Raw genomic sequence first — 23012 nt, 5'->3', positions numbered from 1 at the left:
AGGTCTGTATAATGTTACCCAGAAGAATTTGTTCCATGGATTAAAAGAATATCACAAATGGATGTTTGCAATGCCTTAAGTATATTCATATTTTAGTATGGAATTAAAGTGAGAATAATAATATGCATTTATCATTTTTTTAAATTGAAACATGATGCCAGCAATATACTCAGTATAAAGAAACAAATAAAGCTAAGAATAAGAATTAAGAATAGGACAAGCCAGAAATAATTTAAAGAATACTCACATACTACACACAACTATGAAACAAGAGAGATTTTGTGCCTTTTAATCTAACTCTATAATTCAATGTTGATGTCAGCCAAATAGCTCTAGAGGATGCTTATCCAAGGAGAGGGGCCTGGTGTAACTGCAACCACCAAGGATAGATTGTATTCTAACGATTATACACTACAAAAGAAATTTGTATTTTTGAGAACAGTTTGTAATGTAAATACCCAATTCACGTGACGGAAAAGTGCTTTCAGAGCACAAAGGAAGCAAATATCTAAAGCCAAATAAACATAATAAAGGCTCATGTGAACATCACATGAGCTCTGTGTGCGTTTGTGCGTGCGTGCGTGTGTGTGTGTGTGTGTGTGTGTGTGTGTGTGTGTGTGTGTGTTGGGCATGCGAACAAGAAATAAGTTTCTCTCACAGCAAATAGCTTAATTCTAAAACCAACCAACCAACAAAACCCAGGGGGAGAGACTCAACAAACATGTAATAAGAGAAAGAAAACAAATTTAGCAATCGACTGGCAGACTGCCAGAAACCTCCCCCCCCCCCTCCACACACACCATTTCTTCAAAGTTTCTTCAATTTTAAAATGTGGGAAATTTGGGTAAAAAAAAAATGTTATATCTGAGTATGATAGATCCATTTAAACTATATCTTCTCTTTCTAAACTTTTTTCTCCTCTCTTGCTCTTTCCAGACACAGAACAGGGTGAGGGTGAAATTATCTCTTGGCATTCAAGAAAACAATGTGAATTTGTACATTTAAGGGCCAGGAAGCCACAGCCACAGTAACCAAGACATTTACCATGGACAGTTGAAGACAAGATACTAACCACACCTGCAGCACCACTCTCTTTCTTTCTTCCTCCCTCTCTCTCTCCCTCCCTCCCTTCCTTCTTTTTTCTTCCCTTTTTCTTTTTTTCAAGAGGGGAGGCTCTTGCTGTGTAGCTCTGGCTGGCCAGGAACTTACTATGTTGACCAGGCAACCAGGCTGGCCTAGAAGTCATGGCACTCCTGCTAACTTGCATCTTGAATTATTGAATTCAAGAATACAGGCATGCACTACCATATTGGACTCCCAAGCTGACATTTCTTATTTGACCTAACCTTGTCACATTTTCTTGCCAAATATTTACCAGAAGCAAAACCATTCTTATTTATTCCACTTCTTTCGAAACTCAAATATGATATTTAACTTGTTTTGTTTAGTTTTTTTTTTGGGGGGGTTGTTTTTGTTTGTTTGTTTGTTTGGTTGGTTGGTTGGTTAGTTGGTTGGTTGGTTACTTCCAACTTTCTTTTTTTTATTTAAAAATTTTTTTATTCATTTTACATACCAATCATAGATCTCCCTCTCATCCTTCCTCCCACTTGCCACCCCCCATCTCAACTCCCCCATCCCCTCCTCCAAAAGGGTAAGTCCTCCCATGGGGGGTCAGCAAAGCCTGGTACATTCAATTGAGGTAGGACCAAGACCCTCCCCTCTGCCTCAAGGGTGAGCAAGGTGTCTGACCACAGTTAATGGGATCCAGAAAGTCAGCTCATGCACCAAGGATAAATCCTGGTCATACTGCCAGAGGCCCCTCAAAAAGACCCAGCTACACAACTGTCTTGCTTATGCAGAGGGTCTAGTCTGGTCCCATGCAGGTTTCCACAGCTGTTGGTCTAAAGTTCATGAGTTCCAATGAGCATGGTTCAGTTGTCTCTGTAGATTTCTCCATCATGGTCTTGACCCGCCTTGCTCATATAATCCCTTTTCCCTCTCTTTGACTGGACTCCCAGAGCTCAGCCAGGTGCTTGGTTGTGGATCACTGCATCTACTTCCATCAGTTACTAGATGAAGGCTCTATGATGACAGTTAGAGTTTTCACCAATCTGATTACTGGCATAGGCCAGTTCAAGCACCCTCACCACTATTGCTAGTAGTCTAACCTGGGGTCGTCCTTGTGGATTCCTGGGAATTTCCCTAGCACCAGGTTTCTCCCTTACCCCATAATGTTTCCCTCTATCAAGATATCTCTTTCATTGCTCTCCCACTCTGTTCTTCCCCCAGCTCGACCATCCCATTTCCTCATGTTCTCATCCTCTATCCTCTCCCCTCTCTTGCCCCTCCAACCCCCAGTTTACTCATAGATATCTCCTCTGTTTCCCCTTCCTAAGGTGATCCATGGGTCCTTCTTAGGGTCCTCCTTATTTCCTAGCTTATCTAGAGCTGTGGGTTGTAGCCTGATTATCCTATGCTTTACATCTAGTATCCACATACGAGTGAGTACATACCATGTTTGTCTTTCTGAGTCTGGGTTACCTCACTTAGGATGATATTTTCTAATTCCATCCATTTATCTGCAAATTTCATGATGTCATTGTTTTTACCACTGAGTAGTACTCCATTGTGTATATGTACCACATTTTCTTTATCCATACTTTGGTTGAGGGGCACCTAGGTTGTTTCCAGGGTTCTGGCTATTATGAAAAATGTTGCTATGAACATAGTTGAACAAGTGTCCTTGTGGTGTGATTGAGTGTCCCTTGGGTATATGCCCAAGAGTGGTATCATTGGGTCTTGAGGTAGATTGATTCCCAATTTTCTGAGAAGTTGCCATACCAATTTCCAGAGTGGCTGTACCAGTTTGCACTCCCACCAACAATGGGGGAGTGTTCCCCTTGCTCCACAACCTCTCCAACATGAGCTGTCATCAGTGTTTTTGATCTTAGCCATTCTGACAGGTGTAAGATGGTATCTCAGAGTCATTTTGATTTGCATTTCCTTGATGAGTAAGGATGTTGAGCAATTCCTTAAATGTCTTTCATCCATCTGGGATTCTTCTCTGTTTAAAAAAAAAGGAACTCTCTGTTTAGATCTGTAGCCCATTTTTTAATTGAATTGTTTGGTATTTTGCTGTCTAGTTTCTTGAGTTCTTTATATATTTTGGAGATCAGCCCTCTGTCAGTTGTGGGGTTGGTGAAGTTCTTTTCCCATTCTATAGGCTGTCATTTTGTCTTACTTACCATGTCCTTTGCCTTACAGAAGCTCCTCAGGTTCAGGAGGTCCCATTTATTAATTGTTGCTCTCAGTGTCTGTGCTACTGGTGTTATATTTAGGAAGTGGTTTCATGTGCCAATGCTTTCTAGGCTATTTCCTACTTTCTTCTCTATTGGGTTCATTGTAGCTGGGTTTATGTTGAGGTTTTTGATCCACTTGGATTTGAGTTTTGTGCATGGTAATAGATATGGATCTATTTGCAATCTTCTACATATTGATATCCAGTTATGCCAGCACCATTTGTTGAAGATGCTTTCTTTTTTCCATTGTACAGTTTTGGCTTCTTTGTCAAAAATCAGGTGCTCATAGGTGTGTGGATTAATGTCAGAATCTTCAGTTCAATTCCATTAGTCCACATGTCAGTTTTTATGCCAATACCAAGCTGCTTTTATTACTATAGTTCTGTAGTAGAGCTTGAAGTCAGGGATGGCAATACCTCCAGAAGTTGCTTTATTGTAAAGGATTGTTTTAGATAACCTAGGTTTTTTGTTTTCCCATATGAAGTTGAGTTTTGTTCTTTTGAGGTCTGTGAAGAATTGTGTTGGGATTTTGGTGGGGATTTCACTGAATCTGTAGATTGATTTTGGTAAGATTGCTATATTTATTATGTTGGTTCTACCTATCCATGAACATGGGAGATCTTTCCATTTTCTGATATCGTCTTCAAATTCTCTTTTCAAGTACTTAAAGTTCTTGTCAGACAGGTCTTTCACTTGTTTGGTTAGAGTTACCCCAAAGTATTTTTATATTATTTGTGGCTATTATAAAGGATGATGTTTCTCTGATTTCTTTCTCAGCTTGTTTATCATTTGTGTATAGGAGGGCTACTGATTTTTTTTTTTTAGTTAATCTTGTATCCTGCCATATTATTGAATGTGTTTATCAGTTGTAGGAGTTCCCTGGTAGAATTTTTGGGGTCATATATGTAGACTATCATATCATCTGCTAATAGCAAAAGTTTAACTTCTTCCTTTCTGATTTGTATCCCTTTGATCTCCTTTTGTTGTCTTATTGCTCTAGCTAGAACTTCAAGCACTATACCGAATATATATGGGGAGAGTGGACAGCCTTGTCTTGTTCCTGATTTTAGTGGAATGGCTTTGAGTTTCTTTCCATTTAATTTGATGTTGGCTGTCAGCTTGCTATAAATTGCCTTTATTATGTTTAGGTATGTTCCTTGTATTCCTGATCTTTCCAAGACCATTATCATGAAGGTGTGGTAGTTTTTGTCAAAGTCTTTTTCAGCATCTAATGAGATAATCATGTTTTTTTTTTCTTTCAGTTTGTTTATATGATGGATTACATTGACAGATTTTTGTATTTTGAACCATCCCTGCATCTCTAGGATGAAGCCTACTTGGTTATGGTGGATCTTTGTTTCTACTTTATTGATTTCAGCCTTCAATTTGATTATTTCCTGGTGTCTATTCCTCCTGGGTGAGTTTGCTTCCTTTTGTTCTAGAGCTTTCAGGTGCACTGTTAAATCACTAGTGTGAGATTTCTCCATCTTCATGTGGGCATTTAGTGCTATGAATTTTCCTCTTAGCACTGCTTTCATAGTGTCCCATATGTTTGGGTATATTGTACACTCATTTTCACTGAATTCTAAGAAGTCTTTAACTTCTATATATCTTCCTTTACCCATTGGTGATTCAGTTGGGCATTATTCATTTCCCATGAGATTGTAGTCTTTCTGTAATTTGTGTTGTTATTGAATTCTAACTTTAAGCCATGGTGGTCTGATAAAATACAGGAGGTTATTCCAATTTTTTTGTATCTGTTAAGATTTGCTTTGTTAGCCAGGCGGTGGTGGCGCACGCCTTTAATCCCAGCACTCGGGAGGCAGAGGCAGGCAGATCTCTGTGAGTTCGAGGCCAGCCTGGGCTACCAAGTGAGTTCCAGGAAAGGCGCAAAGCTACACAGAGAAACCCTGTCTCGGAAAAAAAAAAAAAAAAAAAAAAAAAAAAAAAAAAAAAAAAGATTTGCTTTGTGACTGAGTATGTGGTCAATTTTAGAGAAGGTTCTATGGGGTGCTGAGAAGAAGGTATATTCTTTTGTGTTAGGGTGAAATATTCTGTAGATATCTATTAAGTCCATTTGAGTCATAATGTCTGTTAGTTCCCTTATTTCTCTGTTAAGTTCCTGTCTGACAGACCTGTCCATTAGTGAGAGTGGGGTGTTGAAGTCTCTCACTACTAGTGTATGGGGTTTGATGTGCAATTTAAGCTTTAGTAATGTTTCTTTTACAAATGTGGGTGCCCTTGTATTTGGGGCATAAATGTTCAGAATTGAGACTTCATCTTGATGGATTTTTCCTGTGATGAATATTCAATGTCCTTCTTGATCTCTTTTGATTGATTTTAGTTTGAAGTCTCTTTTGTTAGATATTAGGATAGCTATACCAGCTTGCTTCTTAAGTCCATTTGAGTGGAAAGACTTTTCCCAGGCTTTTACTCTGAGGCAGTGTCTGTCTTTGAAGTTGAGATGTGTTTCTTGTATGCAGCAGAATGATGGTTCCTGTTTTTGCATCCATTCTGTTAGCCTATGTCTTTTTATAGGTGAATTGAGTTCATTGATATTAAGGGATATTAATGACCAGTGATTGCTAATTCCTGTTATTTTTTGGTGGTAGTATTGTGTGTTTCCCTTCTTTGGGATTTTTTTGATGTGTGATTACCTATTGCCTGTGTTTTCATGGGTGCATCTAACTTCCTTAGGTTGGATTTTTCCTTCTAGTACTTTCTGTAGGGCTGAATTTGTGGATAAGTATTGTTTAAATCTGGTTTTATCCTGGAATATGTTGTTTACTCTGTCTATGGTGATTGAGAATTTTGCTGGATATAATAGTCTAGGTTGGCATCCATGGTCTCTTAGTGTCTGCATAATGTCTGTCTAGGACTTTCTGGCTTTCAGAGTCTCCATTGAGAAGTTGGGTGTTATTTTGATGAGTCTGCCTTTATACGTTACTTGGCCTTTTCCTTTGCAGCTCTTAATATTTTTTGCTTTATTCTGTATGTTTAGTAGTTTGATTATTATGTGGTGAGGGGACTATTTTTGGGTTTAGTCTATTTGGTGTTGTGTAAGCTTCTTATATTTTCATAGGCATTACCTTCTTTAGGTTGGGAAAGTTTTCTTCTATGATTTTGCTGAATATATTTTCCATGCCTTTGAGTTGGTATTCTTCTATCCCTATTATTCTTATGTTTGGTCTTTTCATGGCATCCCAGATTTCCTGGACATTTTGTGTTATGACTTTGTTGGGTATAATTTTTCTTTGATGAATCTATTTCCTCTATCATATCTTCAATGCCAGAGATTCTTTTTCATCTCTTTCATTCTGTTGGTTATGCTTGCATCATTCCCTTAGTTTGTATCTTCTTTATTGACTCTGTTTCAGTTTTCAAGTCTTGTACTGTTTCCTTTGCCTGTTTGTTTTTTCTTGATTTTCTTGACTTTCTTTAAGGGATTTATTAATTTCTTCCAAATTTTTGTTTGTCTTTTCCTCAATTTCTTTAAGGAAATTTTTCATTTCCTCTTTAAAGGCCTCTATCATCTTCTTAAAGTCATTTTTAAGGTCATTTTCTTCTGCTTCTTCTACGTTGGGTATTCAGGTCTTTAGCCACTAGGTTCTGGTGGTACCATATTGCTCTTCACGTTGTTGAATGTATTCTTGTACTGGTGTCTACCCATCTCTTCCTCCAATCAGTACAAATGGTGTCTGTGTCTCAGGGAGCCACGCTTGGTCCAATCAGAGTTGTTGGAGTCTGTGTCTCAGGCAGCAGCTGTGATCTTGGGGGATGGGTGGGTTTGGGGAATGGAGTGGGGTTTGTATGTTACAGGGTCCAGTGGAGGGGGGTAGTCTGGCCTGCCTGCAGGAGTCCTGCCTGCTGGCCCACAACTGGTGCTGCAATGGGTGGGGGTTTGGGGGCATGGGTTGTGCCCCTCTAACTTACTTGTTTAATCATATTTTATTATATAAACTAATCCTTGAATATAAGTGTGCTGGCTAGTTTTATGTCAACTTGACAAAAGCTAGAGTCATTGGAGGGGAAGGAGGCTCAACTGAGAAAATGCCTTCAAAACATGGAGCTGTAGTTAAGCCTGTAGTGCGTTTTCTTAATTACTGACTGATGTGGGAGGGTCCAGCCCATTGTGGGTGTTGCTATTGGAGGGCTGGTGGTCCTGGGTTCTATAAGACAGCAGGGTGAGTGAGTCCTGAGGAGTAAGCCAAGGAGCAGCATTTTTCCATGACCTCTATATTAACTCCTATCAACAGGTTCCTGACCTCTTTGAGTTCTTGCCTTGGCTTCACTCAAGGACTGTGACATGTAATCCCTTTCCTCCTCAAATTGCTTTGGTCATGGTGTTTCATCATGGTAGTAGAAATCCTAATTAAGACAATAAGTGGGGAATTTTTGTAAAATACATTTTAGAGACATACAATTGTTTAGTGTACTAAGCAGGATAACCTTGGACCACAAACTTAAATCCTTATCTCTTAGGTCTTATTGTGGTTTCCAAATACAGGAAGTCAGGTCGATTTACTCACTCAACAAGTATTTATTGATCATCTATAATGACATACATATTTAGGCATACATCTTCAGCTGTACCAATCAAGAAGAAAAATGAAAATGATTTTTCTTCCAAATGCTTATAAACCAAGTTGGAAGAGCTACTTCAGAAAATAGAGAGTAATTTCTTTTTCATGGCCCTAGGGATGGAGCCCAGAGCTTTGCTCACACTCAGCATCAACTCTAAAACTGAGCTACATTCATAGCCCCCAAGACTATTTTCTTTCTTCAGTCTGAGAATCACATCCATTACCAAAATTATCTGGACAACAAGCACATTTTCAATTTTGGATTTTATATATAGCATGACAAAAGTAATACTAAAAATCCCAAAACATGTAAGGAAAAAAATGGATGTTCTCCCCCCAGGAATCCCTACCCCACAGAAGCAACCCTGGTGATGTGTTTGTGTGTCCAGACTTTTCCCCTCCACGCACTAAATTATGATAAATGAGTCAAGAAAGTGGAATTTTCCAAAATCCTAATTTTGACAATCTATAATTTTGACAATTCATAACTGATGAGAGCCTAAGAGAACCATGATGTGAGTGAGTGAAGCTGAGTAAAGGTGTATTGTTTGACAGGGGCACAGCCATGACAAAGACCAATGCCTCAGCTCCATGGGAGTGGCAAAGTCTTCCCCTGGTGAGGCTCAGTGGGATGGGAAGCCCTCCCCAGGTGAGGTTCAGTGGGATGGGAAGCCTTCCCCTGGTGAGGCTCAGTGGGAGAGGAAAGCCCTCCCCAGGTGAGGCTCAGTGGGATGGGAAGCCCTCCCCAGGTGAGGCTCAGTGGGAGAGGAAGCCTCCCTCTGGTCTGAAGGCAAATGTTGATAGTGTATGCAGAACACGTTCTGCATTTCCCTACCATACACACCCATGTTTACAGCCTGAAGGCTTCTCCCCAACAGAGCCTGCTCCTACAGAGATTAGCGCCACCCAATTCCTTATTCAGTTGTGTGTAATAACCCAACCTCCCTGCTCAGCTGTATCAATAAATCTGCCTCCCTGTTCAACTCTGTGACGAATATGCTGGGCTTTCCAGTACTGCAGCTTCTCCATCAGAAAGCCCAGGCCACTAGATCCCAGCTTTTGTGCATCTCTGTGTCCCTTACCACCCTAGTCATATCAGTCACCAGAGCCATGCAAGGACACAGCAGAAAACCTTAAGACTGACAGCAGTTTCCTCCTTCTCTGCCTACTGTACTAGTATGTAAGGCCATAAAAAAGAGCTGACAACTCCAAAACTGTCACGGTTGAAGTTTGGTCACCACTCTTTGTAGTGCTTTATAACAACTTTTTAATAATTCCTAGGCTTGGACTTCATGACACCAAATGTTGGATATTTCCAGCAGGGAGGCCTTCAACAATCCCCTATTCCCAGCCGGTCTATTTATGCTATCGATGTGAGAGATCACTTAAAAGTCTGGCCTGACATGTGTGTCAATAAATGCTAATTCTTATTCCATTGGTGATTATTTTGAATATTTGCTTTCTATCAAAAACAAATTCCATGAAAGGACACTACAGTTAAACTTTCCATATTAGGCTGAGAGGTAAAGGACTGTCCCCTAATCACACAGCTGTTGAGACAGAAAGAATCAATCAGGACCCCATGGGTCTGTGTCCAGGAGAGAACATGTCCAGGAAAAAAAAAATTCTAGGAACAAGTATAATCTCTCCAAGAAAAGGAAACAAAAACTTTAAAAGAAATTTTAAGAAAAATATATTAAATTCAGTATGATTAGATGCTTAATAATCTTTTATGGCTTCCAAGAAATTACTCAAGAGAACAGAAAAATAGAGTAATGTACAAGAAACATCAAAGGTAAGATGAACAATTTACTCTCTTTTCTGAGAAAAGTATTCTACATTCACCATGCAAACTACTCCTAAGAGGTTTTACATCAAAAGACTTTCGAACTACCAGAAAGAAAATAGTAACAGCACAAAAGTCTAGGAGTATGAGAAGAGCCTGTTCCATTGATCATCATCTTGGACAACACACCCTGTTCTGGAAAAGGAGACTGACATGTCTTTGAATGCCCACATCTTAGTCTGAAATTGATGCTGTAGAAATGCATTATGATAGAAATAAGAGAACATTTGATATTTTAATCCAGGTCTTTGAAAATTTATTTTTATTATTTTTAATTTTAAGTGCAGGAGCTTGTGAAAAGTCAGGGCATTGGATTCCCCGCTGAAGCTGGAATTCCAGTTGCTATGAGCTACCCCACCTGGATGCTGGGGATTGAACTCGGGTCTTCTGGGAGAGTAGTACATATTCTGAATCACTGAGCTATCTCTCCAGTCCCCTAATTCACATCTTGAGAGACGTGCTGACTTTCTAAACCTGATGTTGACAATGTCATGCTCCTGGAAGAACAAACACTCAGTTAACAAGCACCTAAGATATAAAAACTGAACAGTTGACCAGGGGGCACAAGCCTTTAATCCCAACACTCAGGAGGCAGAGCCAGACGGGTCAGACGGGTCTCTGTGAGTTTGAGGCCAGCCTGGGCTACAGAGGGAGATCCAGGACAGGCACCAAAACTACACGGAGAAACCTTGTCTCAAAAAACCAAAAAATAAAATAAAATAAAAATAAAAAACGAGTTGGGTGGTGGTGGCAAACGCCTTTAATCCCAGCACTTGGGAGGCAGAGCCAGGCGGATCTCTGTGAGTTCAAGGCCAGCCTGGGCTACCGAGCGAGTTCCAGGCAAGGTGCAAAGCTACACAGAGAAACCCTGCGAACAGTTACACAACCATCTTCCAATGCAGTTTTGAAGGGCTGGGCAGACAGCTCAGTGGATAAATTACTCGTCCTGGAATCTGGGGACTGGAGTTCAGATCTCAGAACTCACAAGAAAGAATGGTAGATGTGGCAACCCCCTGAAGTCCTAGCACTCGGGAGGCAGAGACAGGGTCCCTGGAGAAAGCTGGCTAGCTACACCAGCCAGTTGGGGAGCTCTCGGTTCAATGTGAGAGATCCCGCCTCAATAAACAGAGTGGAGAGTGATCGAGGAAAAGACCCAATGTCAATGTTAGGCCCCTACACGCACACGTGCACACATGTCTGCACACACATACAAACGCACGTGTTCACATACACATACATGCTCACATACTCAACTTTGGTTCTCCATTCTCACACATGTACACACTCATACACATGTGACCACACACATTCAAGCAAGCACACATATATCCACATGACAAAAACTAAAACAACTGAAACAGGCATGGTGGTGCATGCCGATAATTAAGTACTTGTGAAGCTGAGATCCAAGGCCTGTGGGCTAATGCCAGATTAGGCTAAATAGTGAAACCCTGTCTAAGAAAACAGAACAAACAATGGATTTTCATTAAAAATATTTTTGGTTGGAGACTGCTCTTATGTGAAAGTTATAGGAAAGAATAGATTTTATATATTTTGTTGCCGTTAGCTGGTTCGCAGTTTATCAGTACAGTAGGCAGCAAGATGCGTTCTGGTCATCAGCCATCTGTAACCTAGACATATGTGCAGCTACTGAAGACATTTGGAAATAAGGCACCATAAGTCTTTCATTTTTATTTCACTTTTACTTTGTAATTTCCATCTAGTTTTTAATTTGAAAACCAATGATTCATATTTACTTAGAGTTCAAGAAAATTGTGAGGAATGGGAATGGAGCTCAGGGGGAGAGTACTTGACTGACATGTGAGGTCCTGGGTTTAATTCCCAGCAGGATGTACACAAACAGAAAGAAAGGAAGGAAAGAAGAAAACGAATTGTCAAACTATCATATGTTGTTCCATTGAGATGAATATCTGATCCCACAAAACTCTGAATGACAAGGAAGGATCAGGCCAGTCCGGCATGGTGGCACATCCCTGTAATCTCAGGTACCTGGGAGACTATGGCAGAAGGACTCTAGTCTAGACACTTCAGTGAGGCCCTGACTCAAAATTAGGAAGTATGAAGATCTAGGTGTGTACTGTACTGATGGGCCCTGGGTACAGTGTGTGTATGTATGTGTATGTGTGTATGTGTGTGTGTGTGTGTGTCCATCCATGCATATGTGCATGCATGCATGTGTGTGTGTATGCATGTGTGTGTATGACTGGTATATTCCCTTAGCTCTCCGATGCTTTTATTTTGGTATTGTCATTGGCATAGACAATTTAAATGCTCACTAATCAGCCTTTGAAGCGAATGTCTTTGGATCCAATACCATTGTTTAGCTCTAGATGTCATTTTCTGGTTCTCTTTAGCTCTCATGCTTCACTGTCTGCAGTAATAGTTGGTAAGTCTATATGGTGAAAAGTTTAGGCCTGATTACCATAGAAATAATTTATATTAATTTTCTATACAAAGGTTTAGTGGGAAGAATTTCTACAGGAGAAATTGTGGTTCAAATATTTCAAATAAGTAAATTTTTTTTTTTTTTTGATTTTTTGAGACAGGGTTTCTCTGTGTAGCTTTGCGCCTTTCCTGGGACTCACTTGGTAGCCCAGGCTGGCCTCGAACTCACAGAGATTCGCCTGCCTCTGCCTCCCGAGTGCTGGGATTAAAGGCGTGAGCCACCACTGCCCGGCTCAAATAAGTAAATTTTTATTTTATCTTATTTTTTTCCAGGCCTTGAACTCATTGAAATCTTCCTATCTCACTCCCCACCCAAATGTTGAGACTTAGATATGTGCCACCATGCCCAATTAAAAGCATATTTAAATGTAAATATAAATGACTTGATGAAATAATGTACCACAAGAAAAAACAGAAGGCTCATGTCCTAAAAGTAAGGATGTTTGATTTTGGAACCAAATCTGCCACATATAAACAGATTTTATGAATTTAGAGACCTCATTTGACACCCCTATTTATTTGGGGGGACACTGGGGCTTGAACCCAGGGCCTCACACTTGCCAATCACACACTCTACCACTCAGCTCCACTCCCAACCACCTCTAAATTTTCCACTAAAAATGACAGATGAGATTATGATGCAATATTGTTATAAATATCAACTGAGTTGATTGGACATAAAAGCACTTCATAAATTGCAAAGCATCATTCAAAATGTGAGATAAGAGTAATAAGATATTTGTTAAAATTCAAAGTACTATTTCATTCACTGTTGTGGAATATTATTTTAACTATGTAAAGATGTGTTACATTTGTTTATGCTGCATTTGTTTAACTATGTAAAGATGTGTTGCTGTTTCCCCTTGCCTGCCTAAGGCACCTGATTGGTCCAATAAAAAGCTGAATGGCCAGTTGCTAGGCAGAGAAAGGATGGGTGGGGCTGGGGAACATAGAGAATAAATAGGAGAGAGAGGAACGAGAGAAAGAGAAGAGGAGGAGAAGAGAAAGAGAGGGACATGCCCAGGACCAGAAGGCAGGCAGCTGCCAGACAAACAGACAGACAGACATAGAGACAGCAGGAAAGTAAGACAAACAGGTTAGTTTAAGTTAAAAGAGCTAGCCAGAGATGAGCCTAAGCTAGACCCCAGCATTCAAAACTATTAACAAGCCATGGTTTGGGAGATGGTTGGTGGCCTAAAACAAAAATCTTGGTCTAATTAATTTTTATACCATGTTAACTAGAGAGGTTTAGAATGACATTTCCCCTTTTTGCTTTAATTCATTTTATTGGCCCTTTGCTATATAGTTCAGATGTGAAGTAACTGTTGTCCCTTGTGGTTTTAATTGAAAATACTGTATATATTGTCTATAAGACATATGCTTAGCTCTATCCTTAATAATCTTAACCATCTTCTGTAATGGTTAAAACCCAACACCAATACATAGGGACAGGACTTCTGTCTCTACTTATAAAGTGTTTACTATTAATATCTTCTGGGAGTTGGCCAGGAGTACCCTTCAGGGGGTGAGCTCATGCTTAGCAGGCAGGATGTCTTGGGTTCAATTTCTAGCAATGTACATAGAAAAAAGAGGGAGAGGGAGGAAGAAAAAAAAGGAGGAAGAGGAGGAGAGAAGGGAAATATCTTCTGGGGAAAATCTAAAGGTCTAAATGATTATTCTACCTTTTGAAAGCTAAGAATAACCAACTTGAAATACAGAAAAACTTGAAAGAAAATGAAACAAAGATAATCAAGAAAAGCCTCCAGGGAAGACTCTTCTTCTGCCAAGAAGGATACACTCAAAGCTTATTTAAAAGAAAAAGAGCTATTACTGTGATAAGAATAGTTGATAAAAAAGAACGTAAGAAGGATGTCAAGGTAGTGAAGGACAAGGAACAAGAGGCACCCAAAGCACAAGCGTTCTCAAGACAGAGACGTCTGAAAAATGCCTCAAAGGCAGAGGAAGGTGTTAAGCCCAGAGACTGAGACATCCCGAGGTCACACAGCAGAGGGCTGTCTGTGTCAGTGTCGACATCTATGTCCGTGTCTATGCCTGTCAACTAGCGTTTGGCTCCTTCAAGCCAGCTGCCGTATCTTTATCATCTTTGTGTCCTCCAGAGTAGCTAACTCAGTGCTCAACTCATAGAAGTACTCTGTGGGTGTTGAGTTGAATGTGAGTAGAACTGACCTGCACTGAAGCATGATCCTAATTAGTCTTAACAATAAAAACCAAGAGTCAGATATCCAGGTGAAAGCTGAAAGATCAGAGAAGCAGAGCAGGCAGCCACCAGAGACTTCTTACCTCTATGAATCCTCAGACCAAATGGGGGAGGGGGGTCTGAGAGCCTGCCTCCTCTCACCTTACATTCCTGTCTCCACCTCCCTAGTGCTGGGGTTAAAGGCATGCACCACCACCACTGCCCGGCTCTGTTTCTCTTTTAGACTGATTTAATCTCATGTGCCCAGGGTGGGCTTGAACTCATGATCTTCCAGCTTCCTCCTCCCAGGTGGTGGGATTAAAGGTGTGTGCCACCACTGCCTGGTCTCTATGGTTAACTAGTGGCTAACTCTGCCCTCTGATCTCCAAGTAAGCTTTACTTGTCAGAACATAAACAAAATATTATACAACACGACACTGTAATTCTTACAGCAAAAAGACCAAAGATAAAGCTCTGTAATTACACACTGGATCCTTTATTGGTCCCAAAAATTCTTCCCAAGCACCCTGAGTTAGGAAGGCTCTGAGAACATAGCAACAAGTCTATTTTCTTTATAAAAATGTAATCTGTACATTCTAAGTACAGTGTTAGAGTTTCCTGAGGTTTGGGAAACAGCTGTACCATGTGGCCCTGTCCTTTTTCCTGGCTTTCCTCCCAGTATGGTCTCTAAATGAAATGCTACTGAAACATATATATACAAGGGAGAGGGCTATTCTGGCCCAAGCATCATGGATAAATGACTTTCTCCTGGTTTCCCAAATTACAGTTAAAAGTTTGCTAAAGACTGGGATGAGGTGGGCTGAGGCTTAATGTGACTTGTCAACATGACAGGATCTAGAACAATAGTTTGTAGCTAGTTGTTTTTTACTCTTTACTCTTCTGGGGTCCTGCCACCTAGCTCCCAAATAAATCATACTCATGGAGGCTTATTCTTTTCTTATTCTTATCCTTTTAAGGCCTGGCCTTAGCTTGGCTTGTTTTTAGTTAGCTTTTCTTAAGTTCTCCTGTCTACCTTTTGTCCCTGGGCTTTTATCTTTAACCTATATACCTTACTTTGCTTCTTACCCTGTGGCTTGCTGTGTAGCTGGGTGGCTGGCCCTTGGAGTCCTCCTTCTTCTCTTGCTCCTTGATCTCTTTCTCCCCAGATTTCTCCTTTTTCTATTCTCGCTGCCTGCCAGCCTATCCTTTCTCCTGCCTTGCTAGTGGATGTTCAGTTCTTTATTAGATCAATCAGGTATTTTAGACAGGCAAAGTAACACAGCTTCAGAGTTAAACAAATGCAGCATAAAAGAATGCAACACATCTTAGCATCATTAAACAGATATTCCACAGCACAAACAAATGTAACACATCTTTAACTAATATTCTACAACAGTGGTTCTCAACCTTCCTAATGCTGTGAACCTTTAAGACAGCTCCTCAGCCAGGTGGTGGTGGCACATGCCTTTAATCCCAGCACTCGGGAGGCAAAGGCAGGTGGATATCTGTGAGTTCGAGGCCAGCCTGGGCTACCAAGTGAGTCCCAGGAAAGGCGCAAAGCTACACAGAGAAACCCTGTCTCGAAAAACCAAAAAAAAAAAAAAAAAAAAAGATAGCTCCTCATGTTGTGGTGACTGCCACATAAAATTATTTTCATTGCTACTTCATACCTGTAATTTTGCTACTGTTATGAATCAAAATGTAAATATCTGTGTTTTCGGATGATCTCACGAGGCATCTGCAAGTGGATAGCTCGGTCTCTCCAATGGTTGAGAACCCTCGGGTTGAGAATCACTGATCTAGGATCATCTGGGACACGGGCCTCTGGGAATGCCTGTGAGGGGAGCATTGCATTAGTTGAGGTAGAAAGATCAGTGTACTGTGAGTGGCACCACTCCCTGGCTGGGATTCCAGACTGTGCAACTGGAGAGAGGATGCTGAGAGGCAGCCAGCGTCGTCGCTCTCTTGTACCTGACTGTGGAAGCTCCTCTTCCTTGACTTCGCCAAAACAGGAGCCCAGACACACGAGCCCCTTCTCTTTTATCTGCTTTTGTCAAGGCATTTTATCCCAGCAATAAGAAACTCAGGCAGTCAGTCACTGTGATACCAGCACCTGTGAGGCTGAGGCAGAAGGATCGCTTGAGCTCAGGAATCTGAGGCTAGCCTGGGCAACATAGTGGGACCCTGCCTGTAAACTAACTAACCGGCAAGACTTGAGGGGTGGGAAGCTAGGGTTAGAATGTCGCGGGCCTGGAGTTCCAGCTCCACAAACAAGTAAAGAGAATTGAGGATTATAAAATGGAAAGAGCAGAGAACAGTATGGGGCACCGGTCTTCCCAGTGACTTCAAAGGCTGAGGCACTGAGCCCAGGAATTGGAGGCCAGTTTCAGCAATGCAATGAGACTTGGAAACAAAAACAAACAGAAGACCCTCTGAGCATGGTGGTGTACTGGTGCACAGCTATTAATCCTGTCTTGAATGAAACAGTAGGATCCTAAGTTCAAGGCCAACCTGGCAGAGACTGGGCTTCATCTTGAGATATTGCTCTCTCAAGAAAAAAAGCCTAAATAATAACATAAATTTGCAGAATCTGTGTTGAAGTTTTAGAGTTTTGCAAAGTTACTACGACAGTGTAAGATTATAGGTGGAGAATACGCCCCGCCCCCCCCCCCCCCCCCCCCCCCGGACAGCTAAAACTATAAACATATCTGTATCCTTACATCTTGGCTTCCTGTTTGGTATCATATGGTGGATGAGGGAGTGATCTTTAACAACAATTACTGAATGGTCTATTTCCAAACATCTGGATTCCTTGGCCTTTGGATATCATCTCATGCTCTATCAGTTTTGGCTTATTCAGTAAAGCTCTTTTGTCCAAAGACCACCCTCTTCCTTCAAAACTATCAAGGAAGATACAGTCCTTCAGACAAAACTCTACTTGCTGTTTGAGGATACTTCATGATAATTGCACCATAATACAATGAGCTGAAATTCCTCCAAAGACATGTACATGTACAGTAATAAAATAAGTGGGGAAATTAGTTCTCGACCACAAAGCATAGTTCTTTAATTTCTTCTTTCATTTCTCATTAGATAAATGGGCTGTATATTTTCCAAAAATAATACTTACAAAAACCTAAAGGAGTGTGTGTGTGTGTGTGTGTGTGTGTGTGTATTCGTATATGTTCTCTACTCCTTATAAAATCACAGAGTTCAAGCCAGGCATGGTGGTACACATCTTTAATCCCAGCTCAGAGGCAGGAGGATCTCTCTGAGTTCCAGGCCAGCCTGGTCTACAAAGTGAGTTCCAGGCCAGAGCTGTTACACAGACGAACCCTGTCTCAATAAAAACAAACAAACAAACAAACATCACAGAGTTCATGTTGGCACCACCCTAACATCCAGATCTACCCTGCTCACTTTCCAGAGATCCCACTTCTAAGCAACATGGTCAGATCAAGTTTTTACCATCTTCAGAAAGATTACCATCAACATATGAGGATGAACTCAGAATGGGTTGGAGGTTGGGAGGGCAACCACAATTAAACCACAGCTGTAGTCACAGAGACAAGAGGGTCACACGGAAAGAATGAAGCAAAAGGAACTCAACTCCGTTGTCTTCTGAACCGCCTCCTGTGTGTTGGTGTGATCCTGGCAATGCTGACAACGACCATCTCATGGAATCCTCAAGGCTCCACAAAGGAGAAGGTGTTATGCTCATTCTATCGGTGTGGAAATGAAAACCTGGAGATGTGAGTGAGTCTGCTGGTCACCGTCCCCTGCTGGTCCAAGACAGTGAGCTTATAAAGAGCAAGTGGCCATTGGGCTTGCCACTTTGGAGCCTCAGTCCAGGGTCACCTGTCCCTGTTGGTCTGGACCTGTGACAGGGGCATGTAGCAGAACAAAGATGCCTACTGATAGGCTTAAGCCAAAGGAGAGAAAGAGGAAGAGATGGTATCCCACAGTCCCCTCCTTCCTCCTCCTCCCGGGGCTCCTCCCCACCCGACTCTTCCTCTTCCTGTTGTTGTTTGCTTGTTCCTGTTGATTTGTTTTCGTATTTGGATTGGAGCTGTGTGCTGGAGATTGCTGCACTCGGGACCTCACACACGCTCCACAGGCATTCTACTGCTGAACTTCACCCTCCCCACATCCCCTGTGAGAACACACACTCAGTGGGCTGGAGACCACCCATTACACCTCATCTCTGAAAGTGTCGAGCATCTCCTAAGTGGGAGTGAGCTGGAGCCAAGCTTTTACACATGAGCCTTTGGGAAACTTTATAGATTCAAACTCTACCGGAGACTTTTCATCTAAACATGGTTATCATTTTTGTGCCAATTACACTGAATTCAGCTTCACGTAAATCAGTCAACAAATGGTTACTATGAATTTGTTATGTACAAGCATTACAATGCACTACAGAAGAAAGACAGCAGTATATACTCCCTGTTCTCACATTGTTCCCTTCTAGTAACAGAGAGAGAAAGGGGAGGGAGAGAGAGATGGGGGTGGATTCTAATAATGGGAAAATATTCTGAGATACAGCCATCTAGTAGCTTAAACAGCAAAGAGATGAGGAAGAGGAGAGGATGAATATGAAACAGTATACTCCCTAGGCACGTTGGTGCAGGTTTAAAATTCTCAAGCTCCTTTAAAAATTGAATTTGCTAGTTACATTGAGTCATTCATTCAGAGACAGCCTTAGGGTAGGGACATTAATTGAAACCAATTGTGGCAGATCCAAATCCAGCACAGAGCACTGGAAAGGGTGGAGGAAGAGGAGGTGGGAAACAGCCTCCCATGCTTCCAGACAAGAATTGTTCTACAGAGATCACAAAGGGGAGACGCTCACAGAGAGAAGTTCTATCAGAAGGTAATCAGAGTATGAACATAGGAGCCTGGCTACTCTAAGACTGCATTTGGCAATATATTGTAGTGGCAAAGCCTGTGAATTCTAACAACACAATGACCTGGTTTGGATACTGGTTCCCCTGAGGAAAGTTACTTGACATCTTTGAGGAGCAATAATAATATTTACCTTATATGGTGCTTTTAAAGGTCAAATAGGTGAACAGAAATTAAATATCTGGGAAATTGTGAGCTCTTACTAAATGGCGTCTACTGTTATCATTCCACGATTTAAGGAAAAGGTGTTGAATTTGGTAAATATCTAATTATTTGGTAACTCCCAATGTCATATTAAACAACAGGAATGGTATTAGGCTAAGTGGTCTTTAAAATGTTTATTCATTTGTTTGTTTTGTATTAACAGCTTGTAACTGACATATCTCTACTTGTGAGTTTGGCCATTGAGAATTGATAAGGAAGGTCTTTAGATACCATAATCAGGAGAGGGAGCTGTCATAGGAAACAATATTTGAGATAAGTGAAGATCCAAAAATTCTCAGGAAAGTCCTACACATGACCGGATGCATCATACATGACCTTTAAATGTCACTACGAAAAGTGACACACTCTGTGGGTCACCAGCCCTTGCCATCAAGAGCTGGTGGTGTAGCTTAGTGTAAAGAGCACTTGCCTAGTAAATGTGAGACCATGGCTTCAATCCCTAGCACGAGGGGGGAAACTTCCTGGATAAACAGGAAAAGCAAGTTCACAATGGTCCAAACCTAGAGCAAACTCTATTTTACTTATGAAGGACTTGGGATCTTTAAGGAAGACGGTTAATACGGTCTTTTTATAGAACACAGCTATTATGTAACTATGAAAGAATATAATTGTTTTGCCTGGAATTTTACCAAGAGTAATTCACCATTTTAGAAATATCATGTCACTTTTATGACCTACCACACCTATATATCAGCCGGTTTGCTGTTATAGTCATGGGATTCACATTAAAGCTACATGTAGATACAAGTTTCTAACGTCTTTATTTTCGCATCCATTGTAGTCAAGTCTGAGCATTTCATCATAGTATTTAATGATAAATTACTTTGCTTTTAATTATCATATAGCTTATAACTAAGACATTATATTATTTTAAAAGAAATTATTTATGTACATAAAACATATTATTTATGCATACCAGGTCAGAACAGGTCAGGATAATAAAGAAAGATTACAAAACCTTTGCTATTAAATGAGAATGTTGGATCTGAAGGGATTGAGCATTATACTTGATGGCATTACATTACATTAACACTATAACACTGGGTGGAAAAAGTAAATTTCACAGTATTAGCTACGGTTGATCTCAAACATCCACACACACACACACACACAGATGTACAAACAGACACACACGAAAAGAATCTACACTCCTTTTGTAATACCTTACAGATTATTAAGAGAAAGAGAGTCAGTAACTCCACTAAAGAGGCCTCTTCTCTATACTCCTACAGTCATTTGAATTCATGTTTTCCACTTCAAGCAGAGAATTATAGCAGTGAATTGTTTGCATTTCCAGGAATCAGATGGGAAACGAAATTTGAGTTCTAATCCTAGCCAGACAATTTTTTCCCATCCCAGCCATTTCTTTGTTTTTAATTATGAGTTTCACATGTGTGTAATGAATTTTAGTAATTTTCACCTGCCATTACCCTCTCCTGCCTCTCGTCCCACTGAAATCCCTCTTCTTCCCAAGCCCCTCCTACTTTCATGCATGTGTGTGTGCACATACGTGTGTGTGTGTGTGTGTGTGTGAGAGAGAGAGAGGGGGGGGGGGAGGGAGGGGGAGGAAGGGGGAGGGAAGGAGAGGGAGGGAGAGGCCCACAGAGTTTAGAGCTGCTTGCATGAGCACAGTGGGGTCATTTACCAATGCGTGGATAATTTATCTATCAGTGGCTACAGGACAGAAGAAGATGACATTCCCCCATCCGGCAACGTGAAAAACCAGATGTTTACACTATACACTAGTCACCTTTGAATCACTGTTACCTTGACCGCATACACAAGGGAGACAAAGGTGATTCTGGCGTGTGCTTCAGGATTTCAGGCCATTCACAGTGGGAAAGGCGTGCTGAAAGCAGCTCAGGTCATGGAGGTGAGGCATGGGGTCACATCACAGTAGACCAGGAAGTCGCGATCCTAGATCTGAGCAGGTATCACCTTCAGAAGGCCCACCCTAGTGGCCCACTTCTGCTGGCTAGGTGCAGCCTTCGGCATTGTTCTGGACTTCACGCTGGGGCCCCATTGCTCAAAACATGAGCTTGGAGGTGACCTTCCTGACTCAAACAATTACAGTAACGTGTGACTTCTTACTTACAGGGCTACCAGATGGGTGGGGAGGTGGGGAGGAAACTGGGAGGAGTGGGGGGAGTGGAAACCATAATCAGAATATATTGTATGAAAAAAAAAAAACCCTATTTTCAATAAAAGAAAAAATCCACAAATAAACATAACCATTCTAAGCAAACAAGAAAAAACAAACAAACAAACAAAGCCATTGCTTAGTATAGGTTTACATTGTGTTTCCCATACAATGGGAACATAGGTGCCAACAAACAGCAGCCTCGTGGGGCACACAGGTGCTCCTAGGTATCTCCGGTCAGCACACACACTAATTACGTCTCTAGTTGCTGCTGTCAAATTCCTAGCCAGAAGAAGCAGGTTAAGGAAGGATATTCTGGCTCACAGTTTGAGAGCGCTTGGAGGGGACAAGACGGCAGAAGCTCATGGCTGAGCAAGCCACTGAAGTAGAGAAAAGGAACGAAGGTGTTTGACTGGCTTCCTCCTCCTCCTCCTTCCCACTCGACTGTGTCCAGGATCCCAGCCTATGGAGAGTGCCCACCATATTCACGGTGGGTCTTCCCGCGGTTAATCTTCCCTCACAGACACCCCTACCTGTGTGTTACCCAGGTGAATCCAAATCCAGTCTAGAAGGCGGTGATTAGTCATGACAACGCATTTGGGAAAACACCGGGAAAAACAAAACTAAACATGTTTTCGTAAGACTTAATTAAAACTTTTCTGGTGCAGTTCTTAGGATCCAACCCAGGGCCTCGTGCATTTTGGGCAAGTGCCCTGTCACTAAGCTAAGGTCCCAGACAACAAACAAAGGAAGAAACAAGCAAAACAAAACCAATTTTCTTATTGAACCGAGGAAGTTTCTGAGAATAAAAAAATGCAGTGGATAGCACGTTCTGTTTCTATTTTCATGCATGATCTCCCCTCTCTCTCCACACTGAGAACCTCTGGGAAAATGATGTTTAGTAGTTGTGGTAGCTGACTAAGGAAAGTGGGGTATTTCAGAACTTGTTTTTGATCTTCAAACGAAAGTTCCCACAGTGCATTTTCAGGCATTATAACATGCAAAGGGGAAAGGCTTTGTGTGGTGATTCTCCCAAGTCACCTCGCGTGAAGGGATTCTAACTTGTAACTTCATGTTGACAAAAAGAAGGAACTGAGAAGGTTAACCAGAGAAGATAAATTAGAATGTGTGATTAGCATGAGTCATCTTAGAACTAAAGTAAAATACAGGCTCCCTCTTCGTAGCAAAAACTAGCTACATTGCACCAACATGAGAAAAAGCATGTGGTTGTTCAAATATTTAGATCTGGGACAGCAAGTTATTATATATGGAAAACTAACAGGAAGAAGTCGGAAAATGTGTGATATTAGAAATACTCTTTCCTGGGTCTTCTGGGGGAATGGGCTAGCAA

Source organism: Peromyscus maniculatus, chromosome 10 (genome assembly GCF_049852395.1).
Source record: "Peromyscus maniculatus bairdii isolate BWxNUB_F1_BW_parent chromosome 10, HU_Pman_BW_mat_3.1, whole genome shotgun sequence".
NCBI lineage: Eukaryota > Metazoa > Chordata > Mammalia > Rodentia > Cricetidae > Peromyscus > Peromyscus maniculatus.
This window is presented reverse-complemented; position numbering follows the sequence as displayed.